The 19775-nt window shown below is 39.2% G+C and overlaps 1 long non-coding RNA gene across 1 annotated transcript; it reads right to left on the bottom strand.

Annotated features, from left to right (window-relative positions):
- Nucleotides 1–215: 215 nt before the first annotated feature.
- LOC122462586 lies at nucleotides 216–19529 on the bottom strand. The gene is made up of 3 exons (XR_006285252.1): nucleotides 19394–19529; nucleotides 18243–18287; nucleotides 216–912 (listed from the first exon to the last, which is right to left on the bottom strand). It is a non-coding gene; the product is annotated as an uncharacterized LOC122462586 (long non-coding RNA).
- Nucleotides 19530–19775: the final 246 nt, after the last annotated feature.

Here is a 19775-nt window from a genome sequence, read left to right as displayed (position 1 = left end):
TGCAATATCACGAATTAAGTAGGACCTTATCTATGAACCTATAACAACACACATGTCACGCTTTTAGCAACATGAAGTGTCTTTTCTGTGAGCTAGCATAACAAGGACAAGGCTTCATCATTCAATCTCTTTAGAAGGCTGCATAATATTCAGATATTATTTCTAAAGCTGTCCAATCTCTTCATATAGTTTCTTTTTATTTGCTTACACTTTTAGCTGGCATGCATGCCTTGACATCATCTCTTCCTCACATTCTCTGATGAAGCAGTGTCACCACCATTTGAACTATTGTAGCTGTTTACTAACTTGGTACGAGAAAAGATCATGGCCATCTACATATCTGATGGCCCAAGGGCTATAGCAGGTTAACATGAAAATGTACTTTGGAGTTGCTTGTAGAGTGCAATTGTGACAAACCATAAAACCTTTAATATCAATCATCCCAGCAAAATAAAGAAAAGAGGGGGATTATATATATAAAAACTACAGAGGAAAGAAGAGAGCACGTACATTTACCTTGCTGGGAACTGGTATTTGTCTGAATGTGATTGCTTTAACCAATCATTTATAATGGTGTTTTTCAACTGCAATATGAAACATTTTCTCTATAGTTCTGCTAGCATTTATCAGCATAGATGGACAACTTCTTTCATCTATTATTCACCCACTTCTTTTCTTGGACTTTTAAACATGCTGTGATCAAGTTATACAGATCCTTCACATCTAGCACATACTCTGTAACCTAGAAAAGGGCTTATGGAGGCATTAGAATATGCCTGGAAATGAGACCTTCCTGGGTTAGCTCATTTACCTCCTTACAGCTACTCTGGGATCTGTTCAGCTGCTGCTTCATATACAAGAAAATCCAGTTAAGTTCCGAAGGAGACCATGCCAAGGTCACTGACTCCTGCCCTGTTGAGAAAACAACATAGAACAGTCAATTCTAAACACATCAATCTCCAGTGTTTGACAACACAGGAGATTGGGTAGTAGGTGGTCCCTCTGGTAAATTAGTTTTATGTTATCTAAGGTTTTACCTAAGAAGCAAAACTTCAGTGCATAGCCACTGGACAATCAGCAGCCAGTACATTCCACAGTCCCTGGCTAGTCATTCATTTTACCTGATTGCTGGTGAAGAAACTAGGTGATACTGAAGAAGAAAGACCCATGCCTAAAAGTAAAAAAAAAAGAAAATACCCCATAAAGAGTTCCTCCTTTGTCATATCTAGTTTGTATTTTTGAAAAGTTCCCAAGAAAAACAGGTTGGAATTTCCTGAATTTCAAGTTTTCAATATTTTTTTTGTCAAAAATTGAGCTTTCTATTGAACCTCCCACTACACTTCTAATGAAAAGCTTTGTTGGAATTTCAAACAAATTTCAAATGTAATCACCTCTACTCTTATGAGTATCCAGCAATTCAAACTTTCATGAAGATGAAAACACTTCTCTTGTGTGCTGGGGCTTATACAGAGCTCAACATGGAATGCTCCATCTTCTTGGATTCTATCTGAACCCAGATCATGAGATAGTTGTCATTTGTGTTTGTTTCAGAAGAGCCAATTAAATGATATTAACTGACCTTGATTCTGAAGATGACATTGCAGTACTTTTCAACAAACCTTGCAAAATTAAAGACACTAACATTATGGCACAGTGGAAGTAAAACCATAGTGCTCCTATACAGATTGATGAAGATGAATGTAATGTTTTTAGGGGCACATAATGAAGTGGGAGATTTCCCTAGTCAAGATGTCAGTCAGAGATGTGGCTTATATTTAATATCACAAGTTTCCTATCTACCTGCTTTTGATTGCATTCTGAGACATTACTTTGAAAAACACTATTTTAAAGCTTTAGAATTCCCTTTTTTTAAAAAAAAAATCTACATTTTCTAAAGGCTAAATAAAGCCTCACTAAAACTATAGCACATCACTTTGCGCCTGACCCAAAGCTCATTGTAGTCAGTAGGAGTCTTTCCAATTACTTCAAAGGGCTTGGATCAGGCCCCTTATCCTCAATTAATGCAGGACTAAAAGGAAGAGTTTGATAGTTTGCGGTTTCTGTTTTTTAGAAATTAAACAAATTTTCATGATGCATCCAGCAATGGTTTATGTTTGTATTCAATTAGTCATTCTTTAGAATAGGATAATATTAGGGTTTGGGAATCCAGCATGATATTAGATTTATTTATTTCTGTAAGAAAAATAGCCCATTTGCTTAACTGTCAAATGTTGACTGTTTCAATATGTTCAAGCCTAGAAGGCTGAAAACAACGGCACAGATGCGATTCACATAGGGCTCACCAGCATGGTGCAGCAGTGTTCTGGCTTGTTGGAAATCTTCCAAGGGATTCAGAAAAAGAACATACTGAAGTAATGCAAACCATTATTTAACCAATTAGTTAGGAATATGGGGGTTTTTTTTTCAGAATGATCAGATGTAGCTTTGTTAATTTTTATTTGTTCTCATCAAAATTTTCCTACACAGAACAAGTATATAATCATGGTAGCTCTTATCTGTAGTTAAAATGGATATGTTTCAAGTATAAGAACTTTTAAAATAAATACTGTATTCATAAAAAGGTTTACACAAATCCTCAGATGATCGCAGGAACTAAGTGAAAGCATACAACATAACAAACAAGGCAAATAGTTACTGGTAGCTAAATGTAGCAAAGAATACCCGGAGCCTAGATCGTGATTATAGATGGAATGTATTTATTTACATCATAGAATTTCAAAGTACAAGATTTCCCACATTCTCACTTAAATTCTTAGCTCTCTGGGGCAAGGACTGTCCTTGTGTGTTGTTGGTTTTTTATTGTACAATGCCTTATTTAATTGGATTCTGATCCCTTACTGATGTTTTTAAGTAGTAATGCAATAGATATAATAATAAAATAATGATAATAATACATTATAATTTTAAGTAGTAAATCAAATTCTCTGTTTTACACAAAATTCATACATAATGAGAGCATTAAATACCTAGATTTCTCTAGGATGATGATGATTATTTCACTTTATTTGTTATTTATTTAGTTAGTTTTTCTCTTTTCCTTAAACCTATTGTGGATGTAAAGATTTGCAGATCAGAAGCAACAGCAGTTTTACAAGGAGGACCTTCCAGGTCTTCAGCACAGTAATGAAATATGATACAAAGCAGCACAGTGTCAATAAAACTACGGGATAAAGGTCAGGTTTACATCGATGGACGGAGCTGGCAAATACATTTGTTCCTGCAATGTCTGTGTTTTAAATGCCACCCTCTGATGAACCTGCTGCAGAAACACTCTTTTGGTTTTGATGAGATGTCAGTTTTGCTCAGTGCTGATCAAATAAGATGAATGAAAGTGAAACAAGAACAAAAATATTACTCCTGTCATTTATTCTTTATGCATTACAGGAAGTGGGTCAGTCAGGGAGATTTCTCTTAAACAAATAGCAATCACTGCACAATATCACCCATTGATCTATTTCACAGCAGGCAATAGCCTTTTTGTCAGAAAGGACATACAATTCAAATACCACAGAATACATACAAAAACCAATGACAGATTTAAAAAGTATCTTTTCCTCTTGCCCCCAAATCAATCTAGGCTACCAATTCAGGGCATAGCAAACTTATTTCCATACTTGTAGTGGAGATGTAGGTCCTTAAAAACTATGTTTTATATTAAAAATTCGGATGTAAAAAAACCTGTCACTTAAAGAACGCTTTACATATGAAAATGCAGAGGCACTCTGTTAATTGTATACAAATCAGATTTAATCAGCAAAATAAATAAAGATAAAACTAAAAATGTATCATACTCTAGAGAGATGGAATGGGCCAGTTTTACTTGCTAATGAACCAAATTCTCTAGCTTTACTATCATTTTACATATAGTTATTTGAAAGTACTATGCTCAGCTTGAATGACATATCCTAATCATTACTCCCAATCTTCTTGGGAAACTGACAGCAAATAATAGTCCATAGATCAGTAGGAATCGAATCTGTTTTTAATGGTACATTTCTAACAAAAACAGTCCTTTCCTGTAATCAGTTATGAAACTGTGACACTCCAGAGCCATTTACAGTGGTGCGGTACTTGTCCTTTACAGTTGAATGCATAAAATAACTGTACAGAAAAGCTGAGTGTCCTATCCTGCTCCCATTGATGTGAACAAGAAAGTTCCCAATGATTCAGAGCTATTATCCAGATAAGCACCATGGCCAAAATCTTCAAAATTAGAAACCTAAGTGTGGACCTAAATAATTGGCTTGATTTTTCAGAGATGCTGAGCACCTGTAGTTCTCACTATTGTCAGCTGGATATCAGAAAGAAAACAGGTCCCTCAATCAATGGGAGCTGCTCAGCACATCTGAAAATCAGTCCACTAACTTAAGTACCTAAATATTGGTTTAGGTGTTTAACCATAGGCATAGAACAAAATGAGTAGTGTCATATTTCCAAATAGTTTATTATCTACACAGTAGCACAATTCTGAAAGCAATAAAGATATCCTTTCACAAGAGTATTTTATAGTCAAGAACACAGAATCCCTGCTTCATTACAATTTCAGATCAACAACTAAATTATTCTACCTTCCATGTCAAATTGTCTCAGCTGATATAATGTATAGGTATTTCTTCTGAGGACACAAAATAATCAATCCATATGTATTTTAATACAATGGCACCTGCTGCATTATCATTTACTCACAAGCAAGGCTGTTGTGTTTTATGTAATTTACAAAGGCACAAAGTGCTCTTACACTTCATTTGTGAAGGTCTAGCAAGTAATTGTAAAATACTGGGAATACCTTAAGTAAAGCGAATCCTTCTGCTATTAATTAGGAGATTGATTCTGCAAGATGTTCTTTCACCTCCCATTGGAATCAGGGTTTGCAGAGGTGAACATTAAACCTCCCATTACTACTTTGCCTTTCTAGGTGTGCACAAGCCAAAAAGGTGATAAAGCCACCCAATAAAGGAAGATCTAGGCTGGAATGAAAAAATGAATTGAGAATGGAGAAGACTTACATAAAAGTGGCTGCTTCTGCTCTAACCACTTATGTTGGATTATACACCAATATTCAAGTATTTACCATACAGTAAAAAAAACTGCAGAATTTACCATGGTAACCATTGCACCACTTGCTACTTACTGTACCTGTGCTATCCTTGAAGTGCAGAGAACCTTCTTTAAGAAAAGTCTGTATTCAAAGCTTACAAACCGTTGATTATATTTTATAATGTTTTCAGGAGAAAAAGATCCAGTTTTTTGTATGCAGAGCAATTCTTCAGGTTTTCATTACCTTTTTAGAAAATGAACAGATTGGAGTGACAGGAAAAAAAGAGATTTGAGAATTATACTTTTGGCAAGGCACATCTGGAGCCTGTGCATGCTGTGCGTTAACATTTTGGCTCTGTAATATTGTCAGAATACACTCCTTAATGTTTCTGTTTAATCTGATCAGTTATAAAAAATGGGTAGTACTGGGATGGGGGCTGTTTATGCTTTTCTTTGTGAGCAATCTAAGCTGATGCTATATACTGTATTTTCTTTAAGTAATGAGGTCCGGCACTGTGGCACTTTGTGTTTTAAAGAAAGTTAATACATAATGTCACAGAGGAATATTATAGGATGTGTATCGTGTATTTAAGAGGGACAGTACAAAAAATAGACAAATGCTCCAATCCTTTTTCAGGTAAAGCTGAGTAAGTCCTGATGGGAGTTTGACTTAGTCATGATACAGTGTGAAATTCATCCTCATATGAAGGATAAATGCAAGCCTGTTTGCATCCCTTAAGTCCTGTGGTCAGGGCATGCCAATGGACCAACAGCCAAAGGGCCTACACAGACCCTCTGCACTTTGGAGAATGTCAATTTGGAGGGCAATAGTGAGGGTTAGGCCAAACAGAGACCATGGAAATCATGTGTACAAAGATCCTGTGGCCATAACAGCTTATGTATATGATGTAGAAGGACTGTATCCTCAATTCCAGACCTAAGGTTGGGGAAGAAAATTGGTGATGTACAGCAGCCGACCAGTTCCATGGGCTGTGGGAGGGACTAGACTCTCCGTACTCTGCTCACTTCAGCAATTTAAAGCGCAATTTAAACTCCATTTCTATACAAGTGATGTTTGTGTCATCTTGAAGAAAGCCAAGCCACATTTGGTTCATATTCTGTGATGTGAGACTCCCGGGAGGAATGGGGAGATGCAAAATACTTTGTTCTGTAGCAAACACAGAGAGCGCACAAGTTTAGTCTTTACCTTATTTCATATAAACTTTTCTGATGAGATCAGCGACTGCCAGCTCCATGGAAATCTTCCAAATATCTATCACAGAACAGGAAAGACGTGGTTCCTGTTTGAGAGGAGAATCAGCTACATTCCCCCCCACCCTCTTTTAACACTATTCATTCATTCCCTCCATGTTACCTCTCAATCCTGTTTAAATCAGAACTATATTTGGAGCTTCTGCCTTCTCATCATTAACTTGTATGGAATGGCCATTCTCACAATGACCCCGGCAACAAGGGGAGTGTGAAGAGAAGGTTTGTGCCTGCACATACACACACCCCTTTATTGTGTCTCTGTCCTCCTCAGCCCTACCAAGGATCTGGCTCTAAGACTTTCAATGACAAACAATTTAGCAGTTGTCTTCAGTGACCATTAATATTTTGGAATATTTTGACAATGATGAGCATTTAATAAACACATACTGTGCTATCCCACAGAATTACTCCAGTAATGACAGATAGCAGGGCCCACCTTTGCTGACTAAGCAGTCTCTTTTATATATGGGTGCCAGTTGTACTTTATAAATGACTTTAATTTACAGTGCATTACATGGCTATGTATTTCTTGCCTCTAAATCCCCATGCAATAATTTGTATCCTTTCCCTTGATAGTTTAACTATCTTTAACCTTTTGTTAAGATAGCTTCTTAATAATCCAGTCTGACCATTTTTCTTTGAATAAATCTATAGTTACTATAGTTGTACATCATCTACAGTGTTTATTTTTGTAACCTTTTCTAACCTTGTTAACAACAATAGAATTATTCTTAACAGACATTCTTCTTTGAAGAAAATGCCCTGCACAAACTTATTTCCTTATGTAACTACAACTAGAACATTTAATTAGATTTGCCATTGTCACTGACAAATGGATTGCATGTACTGTAAGTAATATATATCCCATATGCTTGCACAGATTAGAATTTTACAGTATCTTATTGACTTCTGTGTAGAAAGGGATTTCAATAACAGAAAATAAATCATAATCTTAATCAAATACGGTATGAGTTTTCACTTTTCAAAAATCCACTTTATGATGTCTCAGATCATGAATGCACAAGAAGAGATTTCTATTGTGAAAAATATTTAGCAGCTGGCAATAATGACCAATCAAATCACAAAGTCTTTCCAAGGCTTCATCAGGAGGCATCATTTTATCTTGTGAAACAAAATATCTAGGCTCTCGTTGCCTTCCATGGGATAAAGTGGAGGACTTCTAGAAAATAATCTTGAGGGTTAAGGACACAGGTAAGTTTATATTTTGATTTTGGCAAACTTTGATATTTGTCACTTGGTAGTGTTTGTTTTCAAGCAGATGGTACAGCCAAGATTACAGTCCAATTTGCTGGCTGAATGCGTTGAGTCGAGCGGTGTTTTCTTGTATATGGTGTTGGGTATGTGATAGGAGAGCGAGATCATCTGCGAAATCCAGGTCTTCAAAGGATGAGAAGAGTGTCCATTTAATGCCTTTTGGCATGTCTTCTGTTGTATGCCACATTACCCAGTCAATGGTAATGTTGAAGAGGATTTCAGACATGACACACCCCTGATGTTTTGACTTCAAAACTGAGCTCACTATAATCAACACTGCATGTAAAATTGGAATAGAAGCTTTTGATGATGATTATACAGAGAGGAATTTCATATGCCCACAGAATGAGCCATAGTCTGGTCCTGTGAATGCGATCAAAAGCCTTCTCAAAGTCTATGAAATTTATGTAGTGTTGCTGTTGCCATTCTAAGTATTGTTCTATTATGTTTCGTAGAGTGAAGATCTGGTCTGTGCATCCATGCCCTTTCCGAAAACTGACTTGCTCTTTTCTGAGAATGCTATCAACTGCCTCTGATATACACCGGACTATGATCTTGCACAATACTTTGCTTGGCACAGATAAAAGGGTGATACCACGCCAGTTATTACAATCCCTGAGAGTTCCTTTCTTTGGTATCTACACTTATAACCCCACTGGTCCACTCATCTGGCACTTTTTTCCTTTCCCAGACTGATGTAAATAGAGGGGCCAGGACAGATGCTACTAACTCAGGATTTACCTTGAACAATTCTGCATTCAAGTTATCCTTGCCAGGAGCTTTCCCATTTTTAAAGGATTTGATGGCTTGAATGATCTCTTCCTTAGTTGGGGTGTCTGTGTTGATATCAAGATCTTCTTCTGCTTCCTGGACGTTTGCTTCCTCCTTAGGTGGCTCCCTGTTCAGCAATTCTTTGAAATGCTGTGTCCAGCGCATTTCTTATTCTTTTTATGTTGTCAGTGGGGGGCGTTTTGTCCCTGATGAGAGTGTTTATTGGTGTCTGCCATTTACCACTGATAAGCCGCGTCATTTTGTAGGTGGTTCCTTGTTCACCACAAGCAGCTGCATCCTCTGCTTGTGTTGCCAGATCTTCAATATACTGTAACGTCATTTGTCCGCTCTCACAAGGCATTTGACCTCCTGGTGTGCCTTGCTATGCTGCTCGTGGTATTTGTTCTTTAGCTTCTGGGATTTTGTGTCTAAAATGTTTTCTTTAGGGCTCGTCTGGTTTCTATGGCATTCCATGTGCTGGGTATGATCCACTCCTTCCTTCTCTTCTGCCTGTAGCCTAGACAGGCTTCACTGCCCTGTTTATAAATTGTTGTTACTTTGTCTTTCTTCTTGTTGATCTTCTCATCTGCATTCCCCTCCTCTTCATCATCTGCAAGTGCCTGAAACCTGTTCTTTAACTGCGGAATGAAGGCTTTCTGTATTTCAGGGGACTTTAGCTTGTCAACATCATAACATCTATGTCCCTTGTTTGGTGGACCCACACTTCTCAGTTTTAGCTTGATGGAGGCTGTCACAAGGTGGTGGTTGTTGCCAACATCTTCTCCCCTTCTCACTTTCACATCTGTCAGTGAGTGTTGTCATTTGCCATTGATCATCATATGATCAATCTGGTTCTTATCTCTGCCATTTGGAGAACAGTATGACGGCTTGTGAATTTCACGATGTTGAAATAGGGTTCTGCCGAAGACTAGGTCATTCATATTGCAGAAATCAATAAGCCTCTCTCCTTTTTCATTCATGGTGCCACACCCATGTGTTCCCATTGCTCTGTCATTGTTTGAGTTGTCCTTACCACCTTGGCATTCAGATTTCCCATGATGATAGTTTGGTTGTGACGTGGTACTCTCTCTAACTCCATCTGTAATGTAAGGTAGAATTTGTCCTTTGCTTCTTCATCACTGTCATTTGTCGGAGTGTAGCACTGAATCAGGGTGATATTATTGTGTTTCCCTTTCAGTCTGGCTCTCATAAGTCTGTTGCTGATGGATTTCCACTCAAGCAGGGAATGCTCCACTCCCTTCTTCAAAAGGATGGCAACACTGTCATGGTGTTGTCCATCATCCTGTCCAGAATACAGCAAAGTTTCTCCTGAGTCTGTTGTTAATCTTCCTGATCCCATCCATCTGCTCTCACTGACCACCAGGATGTGTACACTGTAGTGTCTCATCTCTGCTGTGACCTGAGCTAGCTTCCCTGTTTCGTACGTTGTCCATACATTCCAAAAAACAAGTTTGGTTTTGTCTTGGTGTTGAGCACTTCAGTCTTCATGCCAGTGGCTTCCTTTCAGCTTTCACCACCGGCAGTCATACGGGTCATTGACTCCTGAAGGCCATAGCACATAGTAAAGGTTGATTTTTCCGCTGCTGTTTCCATAACATATTTTGTTTTTTACAGGACAGGGTTGTTAGCCCTGTACCTAAGCCCTAAACCTGGAGGACCAGGGTGTCTGTTTTGTCTGGCCTCTCCCCAACAGACCAATCCGGCATAGTTGAACCTGCCAGGAGCAAAAAGCCCCCACCGACACAGACTCTGGGGATTGTTAGAGCATGCAAGCTGTCCCACCATGACAAGGCACGGACACCAGGAGACAGAGAACAAAGTTAGAGGGAAGGCATATAGTGCTGAAATACCTCGAACTGTGGTCCTCAGTCTTCTGCTTCTTCAGTGTTTAGATCATAACACAGATGGGGAAAGGGTTATCTTGCTAAATTATCTTATTAAATTAGATTGGCTTTAAAGGGTTTGATCCAAGGCTAGTTGGAAGTCTTTTTATTGAGTTTTGGGGAGTTGGATCCCTTTTGTGATCTGCCTTGATTCTGAGTCATGTCTGATGACTTTGGTGACTAAGACAAGTTTTTACTATTTTTAAAAATTCCATTAGTACTATTAGGTGTCATTGCCTTTTGTTTAGCATTGACTTCAAGTATATTATTGCTGCAGACACAGTCTCCCAAATGCTCATAATTTTGTCATGAGTCTCACAATATGTGTTGTTTTTCTTCAAGCACCAGCTCCTATGGTTCATGTGATAATCCCAGTTTTCATTTTAAAAAAAGGTAATTTTCTCATCCTCGTGGTTTCAGGGAAAAGGTTAAAAATGTGAATCCTAAAGGCTCGAAACCCAAAGGCAAATAATAAGATACAAGGTTTATTTTATTTTAAAATCTCATGATTTTAAGCCAATTTCATGTTTTGTGGGGGCCTAACACACTATTTGGAATGCAGGGATGGCAATACTGTGCATGTATTTTCCCTGCTTTGGATGATTAAGAAAGTGTGCTAAAACCACTAAGTCTCATGATAATAGTAGACCCTATTATTCCACCTTGTTCCCTCATAATGACTAGCTGTGACACTAGTAGAGAGAGTAAATGCAAAACCATTTTCTCTTACTTGGATATTCAACTTCAGTAAATAGTATGGAAGAGTGTCACCATATGTCAGCTTTGAATAATATTTAAAATAGTGATTGTGTGAAAATTGTGAACATTGTTTTGCAAGATGTCTACTCTCTGGAATATTGACTATTTTGTTTAGGACAATATCACATCCAGAAATTTTGCTGTTAGTGAAATTTTCACAATTTGGCAGTTGAAAAATTTAAGCTTGCATGTGTTTTGATGGGGAAAAAAATCTATATCTGAGAAATGAATTTTGAAAAACAAAATTCTGAAAAAGAAACCTTTTTTACTTGAAAAGAGGATAATTTCAAGCAAAAAGAAAAGTGACATTTTGAGATATTGGAACAATCTTCTGAATTCAAAATGAAGTGAAAGGCCCAAAAATATTGAGGTTTTAAAATTTCATTGTGAGGATTTTGTATAACCCTAATTCACAATATTGGACCTGATGGTCTCAGTAGTATATGTCACACACATGGGCCATCTCTGAATGAGACACTGTGAAAGAGGAATTTTAGGAATTTTAATGATCTTAGACCACATATGTTGTCCCAAACTCTCCAAGATGCTTTGATTAGGAAGGGATTTAACTGGAACCATCCAGACTGCATGAAAGGTCAGACTATATCAGGAAGTGCATTTAAAAGACCTTGTCTCTTAGGTATCCTAGACCCTGAAGTGTTCAGGTAACACATTAATGTCTCAGAGATGAAGGCAGTTCTTTATGGTTCAGAGACCAACACAGAACTGGCCTCACACGCAACTAGATAAACAGTATACAAGCTATGTTTTAGATCAACAAACAGGGTCTGGGCTTTTCCTAGACTGACCAAACCACTTTCGAATTGACCACCACGCTGGTATTTGGTCTGTTTATTGGGAAGTGATAAATTAGAACTCTAACAATGGGGAAGCTTAGGGTAGGAGCAGGTGATCAATGAATTGCCATGAATTTGGACATAAACTTCCTCGTCTTCTGCATATAGTGCTGGTGGATACATTTCCCCTTCACTGAGGGAGTAGATTACATGAATGCTTGCCTTCTAGTACTTGAACTAAATTCAGTAAAGAGCCTTTTCCATCAAACATAATATAGTAACATATATGGTCCACTAACCATGTCATGATTGTCACTATGCTGGACACCATGGCCACTCAGCTTCATAGAAACAATAGAAAAAGAACTCAGATCTCCTACTCAGTAAGCACAGGAGCCTACTATTTGAGCTGAAAGGAACATATCTTTTATCTAAAAAAAAAAAAAGAGTACTGGTGGCACCTTAGAGACTAACCAATTTATTTGAGCATGAGCTTTCGTGAGCTACAGCTCACTTCATCGGATGCGTACTGTGGAAATTGCAGAAGACATTATTATGTCTTATTATTATTATTATTATTATTTATTAATGTCTTCTGCAATTTCCACAGTATGCATCCGATGAAGTGAGCTGTAGCTCACGAAAGCTCATGCTCAAATAAATTGGTTGGTCTCTAAGGTGCCACCAGTACTCCTTTTCTTTTTGCGAATACAGACTAACACGGCTATTACTCTGAAACATATCTTTTATCTGCGAGTCAGTCTGTCTACTGCTAAGAGAGCTGATTTCATTCAATAGGGAGCAGTGGTGCACACATATACGCAAGTCCAGGTTTTTCTCAACCCATGGCTTGTGATCCAAAATTGCGTCGCTAAAACACCTCCAAGAGTCACGTGGGAGGCCCAGAAGGGGTGATGGTGGTGTGGGGCCACTGGGGGAAAAGGGGGTTGTTGCAGAGTCCATCCTGCATTCACCTTACAGTGGTGGCAGCTCTGCAGTTCTGGTCACACACAATTGGCTGAGCTTGGCTCTCTGCTCCAGGCATTGTGACCTGGTGCACAGAGTCGCAGTGCCTCTCAGGTTTGACCCAGCTGCCTGTCCATCATGATGACGGAGGGCCAGCTGGAGGAAATTTTAGTAGTGGCACTGTGACCCCATGTGCCAGGTTAACAACGCCACTCTCACAGATTTGGTCCAGCCAGCCCCCATCTGGGCTAGCTGGGCCAAACCTGAGTGACATTGCAACCCCTTAGGTTGTAACACCCGGTGCAGGAACCTGTGCCCAGCTAGCCCTATGGGACAAGAATTGCAGGACTTACCGCTATGGTACATATGGTGCACTTATTTAGTACTTATATTAAGCATTAAGATAATATCTTATATATTGTTGGTAAGAAATATTTAGTAAGTCAGATGTTTTTGGCACTAAATCTATTTACTGGGTCGCAACAGGCCATCAAGGTTTACAAATGGATCCTGAGTCCCAAAAGGTTGAGAATCACCACATTAGCCAGTTCATTACAATATTTTTCATTTATATATGGTACTTTTCAGTTTGAAGTACCCCAAAGCACTTCACATAGGGCCAGATTCTCTGGTCCACTAAGTTCAGTTTGTATCATGTATACCACTCCAGCTGCCTCCCAACCCTCACCATAAGGAGAGGGGGTAGGTATGGTGGGGTGGGAGTGTGGCAAAGAGAAGCTCTGCTATGCCCAGTTCTCCACTGGTGTAACATCCCGGGAGAACCTTATGCTAGTGGTGTTTGAGCTGCTCCCTTGCAGCATTGACTATGTAGGGGTTGGCAGTTCAGGATGAGGTAGCTGCAAATGACTCCCTAACATATTCCCTCCCTCCCTGGGTCTGAACAGAACTCCGCTGCAGTCAAGAATCTGGCCCATAATGTATACGTACAGCATGTCTGAAAGGCAGCTTTGACATAACTAGCACACTGTACAACAAGGATAGAGGGGACATTCTGGGCAAAGATACTCCTGCAAATCTCTCCTCTTATGAAAAGTGCCATGGAATCTTCAGTGTTTATCCAGAGCAAACAAACTCTTTGTTTAGAAAGACCCCGTACAATAAACTATACAGAACTCAAATTATTTATTGTTTCTTGAAGGATAAATTGACCTTTCCTGGTATTCTAATCTGTGGTTCATGTGATCTAAGTATTTCACACCTGAGTTTCAGGTGTTTTGCCATCCCCTCAGAGATGAGAGGGTTTATTCATCTAAGTGTCTCAGATCTCTCTAACTCCTTAAAAGAAATCTGCTGCAATAGCATAGAACAATACAAAGTAGAGATTTTCAGCCTATTTCTGGTGCTTAGATACTAAGGTGAAAGGAGCTTTTACAAATACCTAAGAGAGATCTATTGTGTATTAAAAGAAATAGATCTCTTCAAGCATCCCAGCAAATGCTGGATTTCTCATTGTGCTTGTTCTGGATTTCTGGCCATTTCTCTTCTAGTCCAGGTAAGTCACCGCTTGTTAAGCAAAAACAGTTTCAGTTCATAAAACTTTAACATACAATGTATATTATGTTCATGTTGCATCTAAAATCCTCTACTGAAATCCCCACAGAGCTGTAGAATGAAATTAATGAAACAGAACTTAATGAGTATAATATCCATTAAGGTCTACCCTTTTAACCCAAGTAAATACAAATCAACCTATTTCATTACCTTAGCTCACAAATGGTTGTCATGCTCCTTTCTTTAACAGATTTATACTGCTTTCCTTTATTGCCTAAGTAGGCTTTTCCCGTGTTTCACCCATCTTTCGTGTATGAAAAATCTGTCTGAATTACCTTGTTGTTGTCTAAGCTTCTTAAATCCAGTGCAGAACTTTTGTTTCTTTATCAGAGCACACATTCATCAAGCTGACGTCTACAGTCTTCTTGTTATAAGCAAGGTCATCAGCACAGTAAAGTTCAAAGTAGGCAAGCTAACCTCCTATTAACCATGACATAATTAGACAAAGATGTCTTTCCTGATTTCTTCATGGTGTCAAGCATCCACAGCTTCATTTAAAGCCTACTGTTTCTGCAAATGCACTTCATCTCTGAAAATTAGGCCTTTATGGGGCAGGGAATTCTTCCTTCTTTATCCAGGCTCTCTCTTTATGTGAAATTCATAAGCTCTGCCTAAGACCTACCAAAGCCCTGAATTTAGGGTCAAAGTGATAGAGTGCCATTGTGTGGACCATCTGCATGGGAGTAAATTTCACTATCAGTAAAGATGTTCAGTGTGGACATCCAACATCATAATGAAAAGTACAAAATTAACTAGAGGAAAAATTCATTTTACATTTACTGGGCCCTATACTCAGACCTTTCATAAATAAATGAGGAGGACCAAATTAGGAAGTAAACAAATTAAAAACTCTTCTGCCCCAACTACTTTAAAATATATATAACTTTAAAGATTTTTTTTAAAGTTAACACCCAGGCTTAGGATGGAAATGTAGCCAAAGTTTCTAATAATGCCTTTCCCCCCGGCATTCGCTCCTTCATCTCTTTTGCCCTTACCTTTCAAATCTCCTGAGTGGCTAGGAACCAAAGTCCCACTGATTTTCATTGAAACTTAGGCTTCTACATGCCTATAACACTTTTGAGAATGGAACTCTTAGGGTATGTCTACACTGTGCTTTAAACACGCAGCAGCTAGGCTCAGAATGTGGGTCTACAGACCTGGGCTCGCAGGGCTAGTGCTACGGCATGAAAAATAGTGGTGTAGATATTGCAGCTGGGGCTGGAGCTTGGGTTCTGATGCCCACCCCAATCCCATGCTTCAGATCCCAATCTCCAGCCAGAGCCACAGCAGCTACACTGCTGTTTTTAATGCCATAGCGCAAGCTTGAGTTTGTCGACCTGAGCTCTGAGACTTGCTGCAGCGTAGACATACCTTAGGCTCCTAAGTCATTAGAGCTTTTGAAAAGTTTACCTTTTGGTTTAATTCAGTTATAATGGGGAGAATCAAGAAATCCCTGCATAGAGTGTAAAGAGATTAATTTAGCGTCCTGCACATTTGAAAATGTGTTCAGAAAGCACAGTCCTGCTAATTTTCCATTTACCAAAACACAAGTATGTGACAGTAGCAGACCCAAACAATATTCTCATATCTTTATCTGAATTACACTGTTGAGCGGAACAGCAGGCATTATAAACTGGCCAAAAAAAAGCCTCACAATATATAGCTAGAAAAATATTTAATCCATTGTCTAAATTGCTCAAGTAAGCATCCGACTAATTGATTTAGAATTACTTTAGTGCTACAAGTAGTTCTCACTAAGTCTTTATATCTTCCCATTTTAGTGCAATGAGCAAAGTAATAGTTCCAATGAGTTCTAACTGTTACTCCCTCAGCATATCCTGAATCACTCCTCCTCCATTCTCCTTCCCAAACAGCCTCTCCCTCACTCTCCTTCCAGTTCTTCAGTCTCTTCCACAAATCCTTCATTCTCTTCCTTTTAACCCAAACCAACCCCATTTCTTTTCCCACTCACCCAGTTTTCCCTCCCTAGCTGCCTCCCCACCAAGCACTTGTCTTTCTCTCCAGTCTCTTCTCATTGTCTCCTGCTCAGCATATTCCATATCATCATGTTTGCAAAAGTTGGCCAGATCTTACACACCCACTCTGTGCTACCAACTTGCTTTGGCCTGTGTAAGCTGAAAAGTGGGCAAGGAAGGGTGAAAAGGGTATGTGTCAGGCCTCCATAGTACTGCAGCTTCATCCCTAGAAGCAGTACAGGTCGTTACGTCTGAGGAACATTTTGAGAGCTAAGAAATCAAGTGACAAGAAAGCCAGTCATATGTCACTTTTCCCTCCACAGTACTCAGTTCTGGACTATTGCATTCCAGTAGTGAACTGCTGCCACAATTAGACAGATTATTATCATCGGGTACAACTGTAGAATTACAATACTATGCGTGTGTATTCTGTAATCTTGAGACTGTCATCTTTGTCATGCGCCATATTTCTGTTCATAATGCTGAGTTAACATCTTGCATAGTGTTTGGCCAGCATTGCGAGTTTTTCCAGGTGCATCTTTCCAGATCTGTGTTTTCAGTTTTCAGTATGTCCGAGCATACATGACACAGCTGCACTGGCAGCGCTGCTGTGTTCTGTGGGCTGGGCTAGAGGGTTTCCAAGCAGCCAGCACTCATGTCAGAACTGATGATTGGTTAAAGAAGCATCCCATGCAGGGAAAGTTTGCATTGTCTGCTCTCAGCAGGACATGGGCCTACAGTGTGGTGTACGTAATGGCTATTTATGGAGCTATGCTCACTTTTATTTTCTTATACAGGGTCACGGCTGCACACAATAGCAACATGTATGTTTTGTGCAAATGTACAAAATGGAACCTACTGTATTATCAGATGCAGAGGGCCTTTTCTCTGTGATACATATTTAAATGTGTATAACAGTGCAGGAGAGGGTCCAGTCCTGCAAAACAGTGCTAATGTGATAGACCTACCTATCATCACTGTGACATCTATGTGCTAGCTACATTTAGGGAACACAAAGAAATTATCCATTAAAAACCACTGTTCTATTCACCTTGTTATTGTCACTTTTATTTAATGGAGTTTTTAAATTAACCTCCCTCCCCTTCTCATCCTGTTATAATCTAATCTCTCTAGGCATTTATGCCACACAGATCATTATTGTATTAGAGCACTTTCCATATATGTTACCATAAATTACAATTCCTCTCTATTTTAAATATTCTTCCTTCTTTTCCTTTTCTCTCCCTTCTCATTTCATGAGAGGTGCTGGCTGTTTATTCTTTTTGTCCTATCTTCGTGGGAGGCCTTGTGTCCTGAACACAGTTAAGATCCTGTTTATTTCAATCACTTATGGTAATCCTGCCTTACAAACCGCTGTCCCAAGAGAACTCTCAAAGGAAATGGCAGACAATAGAAAAATGTTACTTTTAAACTAGAAATGTGTAGCTGGCTTGAATAAAATAGGAAACACCAGACGCACACAAGCACCATGTGAAGCGTCAACCACCTTTAAAACTGTACTTGAAAAGAATAATTTTTTTCAAATTCAGAATTGCTTGTGTAAATGAGGATGTTGTTTTTGTGTTTTAGAACAAAATTAGAAATGCCACAAAACCACAAGAAGGCCTTCTCTTGAGAGATTTCCATCTCACATCTGAATAGTTCAGCTAGGCTTTTGGTGGCTTGTTCTAACTGAACTTTGAACCTTTGGTGATTCAACCACCCTAATCACCTTTCTTCTTCACTGCCACCAGAAATTGAAATTACATCAAACTCTTGTTTTTAGTAGGGTGAGGGAAAGATAAATACATATGGGTCTGAACCAAAACTGTGAAATCCCAATGCCCCCAAATATTGAGGAAATTCCCATCCAGATCTCCACTGGAACTTACCAGCTTGACCGTTCTTCCGCTTCTCCCAGGTTATGATTGCTTTGCCTGTTAAAAGATTGTTCCAATAAGTTTGTATTTGTGTCACACAATTTTTTTTAAATGCTCTATTTCAAACATGAATGTATAATGTCTCCCTGGGACTCTGCACCATCACGGTGAAGGATACAAGTGTAGTCCAAGACAGACATGTTTAATTAGTGAGCAAACTTGACATTTTCAGTGTTTGGACTAGACAGGGAAGGAGCCAAGAGCAAACCAGGGATTTTTTTTTCATATTGCAGACAGAAAATAATTTCTTGAACTCAAAAAAATGAAATGTCTTTGTAAATTCAGAACAGATAAAAGGCCATTAGAGCTAGGGCTCAATACTTGATGACATGTCTAAATACTCCAGAGACTGCTCTAAACAGGAACAAATGTTAGATTACTTTTCAAGAGGTGAAAAGTGTTCGGAAATAAGTGAGGGGTTACAGAGATGGCAGACCCATGGCCTCCTCATTATTAATAAAATGTTTAACCCGAGAAAACTGTGCTCATATTTCAAATCGGTTTCTTTTTAATTATCATTTTATCTTATTATAATTCTTAGTAATTATTTGTATTGCAGCAGAACCTCGGGGCCCCAGGCATGGACAGACCCTAATCTTTTAATTTGTTTTTATGATTAAAAAGCTGGTAACGCTTTATATGAAATGTCTCTAATTCTGCCCTCAGTGACACTCTGGCCAGCCCAATGAAACAATGGGACAGCCAGCTTGACACTGAGGGCAGACCTGAGCTCATCATCCCTCGGTAATGCAGTAGAAATTGCACCCATTTAACTGAGGGCAGAAGTGAGCCTCATATGCCTAGGTACCTAATTGTGTCAGCAAGTGAGAAAGCTAGGTAGTGAACATGCTGTGAATTGGTCTAAAAATAGAGACAGGGCTTGGTTACAGTGCATGGATTCCATTCAAGGGAGGTTCCCTCCTTGCTCTGAACAGAAAGCGGGGTCTTACCTGAAGCAGGTCTGAAATCCGTGGAAATACCCCCAGTGAATTCAGAGGGAGCTAGATTGTGCCCATGCTCAGTCATAATCTGGTGCAAATGTATCCTCTTCCTGAGGTTGGAATTTATTTGCAGTTGAAACCACAACATGACAGAAACCTTACCCTATTTGTTCTTTCCAGCCTTGGGTGTTTCTGTGGTTTCTCTGCAGAAACCTCTCTGTCTCCGACTGTAATTCTCTCTGCCCAGACAGTCGCTCTCACCTCCTTTATGTAACCTGGTAGCGTTAGCAAGCTGCACCTGCCACAAGGAGTGAGCCTGGAGTGTTCGAACAGCTGCTTACAGGGTGGGTCAGCAGAGGAACCCTACTGCACCTCCCCATATACTTTTCAATCAGGAACCCCTCGCTCCTCAAGATTTGTATACAGACTTTCACTTCAACTCTAATTGTACATCCTACCTCCTGATCCCTGCTCTCTGGTGGGAGGCAAAGGCTGAGGGAATTGCTCAACCACATACAAGAGTCATTAGAGCAACATCAAGGGA

The sequence above is a fragment of the Chelonia mydas genome, chromosome 12, assembly GCF_015237465.2.
Source record: "Chelonia mydas isolate rCheMyd1 chromosome 12, rCheMyd1.pri.v2, whole genome shotgun sequence".
In the NCBI taxonomy this organism is placed as follows: domain Eukaryota; kingdom Metazoa; phylum Chordata; order Testudines; family Cheloniidae; genus Chelonia; species Chelonia mydas.
The sequence above is the reverse complement of the archived record's forward strand: the minus strand, read 5'-3'. Positions and strand labels throughout refer to the sequence as shown.